Genomic DNA, 8,047 nt, shown 5'->3' with positions numbered 1-8,047 from the left:
GTAGACTCCAAATAACCCAGAACGATGCGAACTACGACTCTCACAATGTATTAAAACACACAAATATTACCTCTATTAACCCCCTCATACTAATCTTTTGCTTGCCCTCAATTAAAAAAGGTTACAGACCACAAACAAAAAATGAACCAAACCACAAAGTGAAAGTACTAAAAACAACTAAACTGATGGCAAAACAGTAAACTGAAATCTCATGCCTCAGCGGGTTTTTGAAATACAACCAATTAGTAAACTCACCGCATCTATTAACACCCCTTTTTAAAGCATCTTATAGCATTTTGATTTGACTAAAAAATTTGCTCGTGTGTGTGTGCTGTGGCTTTCACCAGCTCGTGCTGCAGATAGTTTCATTCGCGAATCATGCAAATCACCAAATCAAAATTCAACGCAAGTTCTCTATCCAGAGTTCTTTTTCTATTAGTGACCAACCAGTAAACACACAGCGGCAGAATTTCATAGTTGTTCAACAAGAATTAGGGAGTCAATATCCATAAATGTCTCAACCAGTTCAAAAATATGGGGAGTACACTGATCATTTTCATTATGCACTTGTCAGCATTTTTAGCTGACATTCCTCAACGCCTTACATCTCCATCTTTTTTAGCCTCGGGATAGGATTTCATCCCTTTTTGGCTCCCCTACACCTTACATTCCCTTTTTTTTTCCTTCACATTCTAATTCTTTTTTTTTTTGCAAGTGCATAATTTTTTCATGTATACTCCCAGGGCTTTGAATAGAGGGTCTGTTCATTTCTCTGGCCTAGGGGCGACTTTTGAGGTTCGATGCACGATTGGGACGAAGATTATTCTAGGGGGATTAAAGTTTTCTACTCCAGTGTATGCCACTGGCTAGTAACGACTTTCAACAGAAATCCATTCAAGTTCGACTCGCATCTCATGTTTTTCAAGTTTCCTCATAGATTTTTAAACTCAACTGTCATTGACATTACTGCCAAAACCCACGATGTGTGCATATACAAATTCACCATTCGCCTGGTGATTCATAATGAGCGACAAGGCTAAGCAACATGCAGTTCATCTAACCTAAAATCATCATTGGCTACCAACTCACTTGTTTCAACCATCAACTGACACACATAAAAGACACAAACTAAATGACCCCCTCATACTAAGAGTGTTCCATGTCCTCATGGCACAAAAGAAAGAAAAATGAAACACATAAACAAACATATGAATGCAGAACAAGGACACGAATGCAAAATAGATGACAGAAGGAAACAACAATAAGAACCAAATATAGAATGCAGTAGAAAATAAATAAATAAAATAAAAGAAGGGAAAACAGTGAAATCCCCTGATCACAGCTCATCGTCCTCGTCCTCGGGTGGCACCACGGCAAGCTCCGGATCGTCGACCTGTGGATAAGCATACAGGAAAGGGAATAGAGGTGGGAATTCCGGTGGTGGTAGGTAAGTGGTGGTGTCAAGGCCCATGTGCGATTCCATCCCGCAGTACCAGAGACTCCATCGATGCCATGTGTGTATTGTTGACAGTGTTATACTGATCTTGATGGACCACAAATCACACAACTCGTCAACCTTATCAATAATGGACCGTCGGCGGGGATGTGGGGGTAGTGGTGGGTGGTTGGCGGCTGCCTGCTCCTCGGGTACCTCTGGGAAGTCGATAGCACGCTTGCCTCTCTTCGTCTTCATGCACGAGTCTTCAATGGGCTTCATTGGTTGTAACCATTCGTCCTCTACATTGGAAATTACCCCGGCTCGCACACCCAGCTCGGTAATAATGGTAGGAAATAATAAGGCGATGCTCGAGCTATGTATGGACTGATGTATCTGAGAAAAGATCAGTCGGCCAACACTAATGGGAATGCCCTCCATCAGTGCGTAGAAAAGATGGTGTGGTCTTTCTGAACGTCACTGGTATGTGACACTGGCATCAATCGTTTAGAGAGAAACGCATACCACATCGTAGGCCTAAACAATAAATATTTTTCCAAAAAGCAACTTGGAGTCTTCCACCTAGCCCTCGGGTAACATATGGTTTGAATAATGAACTCAAAATTCGGATTGGCGATTAACGCCTCTAAATCAGACTCATCAACCACAGGGGTAACCAACAACGCATTTAGTGTGGTTGAGTCGAAGGAGACTAAATTACCCATACCATAGCCGCTCCATTAGTCCGCTCGACGGCGTTGGCGTAGAATTCATGCACAAGCGGAATCGCCGTGGCCTTAGGTGGAGCACAAAAAGGTTCCCATCCTGTTCTTCAATAGCATGCAACAAATATAATGATCTAGAGGATAAATCAAACCCCGCTCCGGAATGGGGCGCCTATTAATTTTAGCATGCTCGTATCATTTTCGAGCTTCCTCATTGACAAATTTACCTCTAGTACCAGACGAGGAGGAAGAAGAGGCATGTGTTACCTTAAATTTCTTCTGAGCCATGTATGAATGTGGGTGTGGAGAGATACCAAGGCTAAGCCACGTACCTCTTGCAGAAATTGAAGGAAGAACGGGTCACCGGCGGCTTGAGTGTCGTGGGAGTGTAGGAACTCGAGTTTCCTGCAAATCGAGAGGGGAAGATTGAAGGTGAGGGGCGAAATTTACAGAAATTTCGGTGGGGGGAAAAAAATTTGGGGCTCGCAGAGTGAGAAGGGAAAGGTAAGAGGACGGTTTTATAATGCGGCGAGCTGGGGCGGTAAAGTTTGGCCTCCCTAGCGGGCTGCGTTCTTGTGAAAATCAAATGGGTTGCGCTGGGGCAATCAAGTTTTACCACCCTAGCGTGATGCGCACTATCCCATCGTGCCAAGGAGTCGTGCTGGGATGGTAAAACTTGACCACCCTAGCGCAATCGCCTCGGGTTTTTGCAACGGAACCATTTTTTTCAAATAATAAAATAACAAAATCAAATTAAGTGCAAGATAAATGGAAGAGAGGTAGTTCTCAATTTATAGTACAGATCTTGACTGTCGGTCAGTTTTAGTTTGGATTGTCTTGGAACCGGGTGATTTTAAGCTATGGCTCAATTGTGTCACCCCTGTAGTGCTTCAGTCGCTGGCCATTTACCGTAAATGTCCCATCCTTTCCATCTTGCAGTTCCACGGCTCCTGATGGATAAAGTTTAGAATTCACGAATGGGCCAGACCATCGTGACTTCAATTTTCTGGGAAACAGTCGCAACCGAGAGTTGTAGAGTAGGACATTGTCGCCTTCCTTGAATTCCTTTCGATGATTCACCTGTCAAGAGCCCTATTTGTCTTTTCCTTGTATGACAGTACGAGATCATATGCCAGATTCTGGAATTCCTCGAACTGATTCTATTGAAGCAGACGTTGTTCACCTGCATCAGTAAAGTTAGAGTTTAGTGATTTTGTTGCCCAATATGCCCGATGCTCTAACTCTATGGGTAGATGACATGCTTTACCAAACAATAACCTATATGGTGTAGTGCCTATAGGTGTTTTGAAAGCAGTCCTATATGCACAATAGCATCATCTAACCTCACTGACTAGTCTTTCCGACTAACACTACCACTTTTTCAAAATCCGCTTGATCTCTCGGTTCGACACTTCCACTTGACCACTCGTCTGAGGGTGATAGGGGGTCGAGATCTTATGTGTGACACCGTATTTGCTCAAAATTTTGTTGTAAAAATGGGTACCACCATCACTAATGATTGCTCGTGGTGTTCCAAATCTGTTTAAAATATTTTTCTTTAAAAATTTCAGGACCACTTGAGCATCATTAGAGGCCTATGTTTTTGCCTCTACCCACTTAGATACATAGTCAACCGCCACCAAAATATACTTTTTCAAGAACAAACTGGGGAAATATCCCATGAAGTCTATCCCCCACACATCAAAAACCTCCCACTCAAGAATATTATTTAATGGCATTTCATGACGGTTAGAGATGTTACCTGTCCGCTGGCATTTATCACAGGCAAGCACATAAGAACGAGCATCTTTAAATAGATTTGGCCAATAGAAGCCACATTCGAGTATCTTAGATATCGTCCTTGTTGGTCCAAAATGACCACCTACCTCACGATCATGGAAAAGGTTGAGAATTTGACCAAACTCCTCCTTTGCAACACACCTTCTTATTATGGAATCTGCACAAATCTTAAACAAAAATGGTTCCTCCCAAAAATAATATTTCACGTCAGAGAAGAATTTTTTTTGTTCGTGAAACGATAGATTTGGCCTAAGAAAAAATAATATGTGATTCAATCTAAACCTGGATCCACCTAGTTTTCTCGGGATGGTGGTGTGCCTGTGACAAGAAAGTTAGCGAAATTTGCATACCAAGGACAATGTTTCACCTCAAATAGCTGCTTATCAGGAAACCAATCATTAATAGCATGATTGACACAGTCACTAATAATAAGTTCTAATCTTGATAAGTGATCTGCCACCACATTCTCAACATCCTTCTTATCTTTTATTTCTAAATCAAATTCTTGTAACAATAAAATCCACCAAATTAGGCGTGGCTTTGCATCTTTCTTGGCGAGTAAATATTTAAGGGAGAAGTGATCAGTAAACACAATCACCTTTGACAGAACAACGTATGAATGGAATTTGTCAAGTTCAAATACTACTGCGAGTAACTCTTTTTCAGTGGTGCATAATTTAATTGTGCTTTATCTAGAGTCTTACTTGCATAGTATATAGTGTGAAATACCTTGTTCTTCCTTTGGCCAAGGATAGCTCCAACCACAGTATCGCTGGCATCGCACATGACCTCGAAGGGTAGATCTCAATCAGGTGCCACCAAGACAGGAGCCGTCACCAAGTGCTCCTTCAACTACTCGTATGCCTGCAGACAGTCAAAATTAAACTCAAAGGGCACATCTTTCATAAATAAAGAAGATAGAGGTTTGGCAATTCTAGAAAAATCTTTGATAAAACGCCGATAAAAACCGGCATGGCCTAGAAAACTTCTAACTCCCTTTATCGAAGCTGGTGATGGTAGGATCTTGATGACTTCTACTTTAATGTCTACCTCAATCCCTTGTTCCGAAATCTTGTGCCCTAGGACAATTCACACTTGTACCATGAAGTCGCACTTCTCCCAATTAAGCACCAAGTTCGTCTCCTCGCACTTTCCCAACACGGAGCTTAGATTCTGCAAACACTCATCAAACGTTGCACCAAAGATATAAAAGGCATCCATAAATATCTCAAGAAAAGTTCAATCATATCATGGAATATAGCAGTCATGCAGCGCTGAAATGTGGCAGGGGCATTTCAAAGACTAAAAGGCATACGACGATAATCAAATGTTCCATAAGTACAAGTGAAAATGGTTTTCTCTTGGTCCTCAGGTGCAATAGTGATTTGATTATACCCCGAATACCCATATAGAAAACAGTAAAACTCACGTCCCGCTAGTCTCTCCAACATCTGATCAATAAAGAAAAGGGGAAAGTGGTCCTTACAGGTGGCATCATTCAACTTCCTATAGTCAATACATACTCTCCACCCCGTAACAGTCCTTGTGGGAATAAGTTCATTCTTTTCATTAGTGATCACCGTAATCCCACCTTTCTTAGGCACACATTGAACAGAACTTACCCATGCACTATCTGAAATTTGATAGATAATACCTGCATCAAGAAGCTTAATAGTTTCGACCTTCACTACCTCTTGCATCTTTGGATTGAGTCGTCTTTGAGGTTGCACGAGGGGTGAATACTTTTCTTCCATCAAGATTTTGTGCATGCAAATTGATAGAATTATTCCCTTGATCTCTGCCACCTTCCAAGCAAATGCATTTTTGTGCACTTTAAGAACTTGCAAAAACTTTTCCTCCATGGCATCTGTCAAAGCTGCAGAAATAATGACAGGTAAAGTAGTAAATCTCACCAAGGTATACGTACTTTAGGTGCGGAGGCAGTGGCTTGAGCTCAAGCGTAGGTGATTCCTTGATGCTTGACTTTGTAGTGGTCAAATCTTTTCGCTCTCCCAAATTCTCCAGTCTCATCCTTGTTGGATTTTTCCATGGATTGTTGGCATTAAAGTGTGCCATTATTTCAGCTTTCTCTTCGTCCAAGTCATCCTCCTTCAATTCAGTTGTGAGGGTGGATTCCAATGGGTCTTTCATAGAGTCCTGCACAAAATTACACACAAGAGGGTCAACAGTATCAATTCTAAAACAGTCATCCGTGTGCAGTGTGTGCTTAAGAGCATTAAACACGTAAAAAGTAATTTCTTTCTCTCCCACTCTCAATCTCAACTTCCTTTCTTGAACATCAATCAGGGCCTTGCCAGTCGCAAGGAATGGTCTCCCCAGAATTAAGGACATCTCCATGTCTTCCTCCATGTCAAGTACTACAAAATCTGCAGGAAATATGAATTTGTCCACCTTTACCAGGAAGTCCTCTATGACTCCTCATGGGTATTTGACCAATATGTCTGCTAATTGCAAGGACATCCTTATTGGCTTAGGTTCTCTTAATCCGAGTTTCCTGAATACAGACAAAGCATAAGATTAATACTCGCACTAAGATTACACAAAGCTTTATGAAAAAGAATATCGCCAATCACGTAATGAATAGAAAAACTCCGTGGATCATTAAGTTTCGGTGGAATCTTGTTTTGCACCAAAGCAGAGCAATTTTCAGTTAGATTCACCGTCATGTGATCCTCCAATGTTCTCTTGTTTGCTAAGATGTCCTTCAGAAATTTAGCATAGCTTGGCATTTGCATCAGAGCATCAGAAAAGGGAATATTGACGTGCAATTTCTTGAATACTTCTAAAAACTTACCGAATTGCGCATCTATTTTCACCTTTTTTAATGTTGTAGGAAAAGGTGGAGGATAACAAATTTAGATTGTGCAGTGGGTGCTGGTGCAGAATTAGAAGACTTACCTTTTGATAACTCAGTATGTTCATCCAATTCTTGATTTTTCTCTGTCCCTCTAGACTCTAAAATTTTTCCGCTCTCTGCTTGCTATCATCTTAGCTAACTATCCAATCTGATTCTCCAGCCCCTTTATCGACGCATCTTGATTTTGGATTCTAGTTTCGGTAGATGAGATGAACTTAGACATCATGTACTCCAAATTGGACTTTTTTTCTCTAGGAGGGTCAGATCTGAACATCGGTTGTTTCCCATATGGTTGTCCTCTTGTGATCGATTCTGACTGTTTTGGCAACCTCATGAGAAGTTGGGATGTTGCATCCATCCAAGATTGTATGTGTTCGAATACGGTCACTCCTTGGACGGTTTTGGACTCCCACTTGATTCACTGGTGCCCCTTCTTGCACATGGAAGGGATTGCCATCTTGACAGTCTTTCACAAAGTGTTCACCTCCAGACTTATCACAGAATATATCTTGAAGATGCATAGCCATGCCACCCATATTCAAGCCGTCCAATTTCTTGTTCAAGACATCAAGTTGTGCAGTAATAACGGAAAGGTCAGTTACCTGGTGAACTCATGTACTTCTCCTCTAGTTGTTCCTTTCAAATTGAGGATGATAGCTTCTAGCAGCCATTTCCTCCAATAACTCACATCCTTCCTCAGCTTCTCAAGAGATTTCTACAAGCAGCAGCATCTATCATAGTACAATTAGGAGTAAGCAAGCCATAGTAAAAGGTCTGAACGACTAACCCAAGTGGCAGTTCGTGATGAGGACATCTTCGTATGATAGATCTTTGAAACGCTCTCATGCCTCATATAAAGACTCTTGCTCGAATTGAGCAAATGTAATAATGTATGCCCGCAGCTTCATGGTCTTAGATGGAGCAAATGTAATGATATATGCCTTGCACGGTGGAATCCTTAATAAAAATATGGTTTTGTATGCTCAAAAATTAATCGCAAGTGCACGATGTTAAGTAATAGTATAATCTACCAGAGTACGAGTATCGTTCCACTGAAGACTGTATTTTACAATTATTTTTAGTTATCAAATCTTTAGCAACGAAATTTGAAGGGTTGTTTATTACTACTATGCTCAAATAAAAAATGCAAATAAAAAGGTTCAGTAATTAAATAATGAGATATAATATCTAGAATGGTTAATTAAAATT

General features: G+C 41.0%; 1 non-coding gene across 1 annotated transcript; it reads left to right on the top strand.

The window, feature by feature from the left end:
* Positions 1-7,634: 7,634 nt before the first annotated feature.
* LOC140837555 (small nucleolar RNA R71) lies at positions 7,635-7,742 on the top strand. The gene has a single exon (XR_012119383.1). It is a non-coding gene; the product is annotated as a small nucleolar RNA R71 (small nucleolar RNA).
* Positions 7,743-8,047: the final 305 nt, after the last annotated feature.

This window comes from Primulina eburnea, chromosome 7 (assembly GCF_022965805.1).
Source record: "Primulina eburnea isolate SZY01 chromosome 7, ASM2296580v1, whole genome shotgun sequence".
Classification (NCBI taxonomy): Eukaryota; Viridiplantae; Streptophyta; class Magnoliopsida; order Lamiales; family Gesneriaceae; genus Primulina; species Primulina eburnea.
This window is presented reverse-complemented; position numbering and strand designations above follow the sequence as displayed.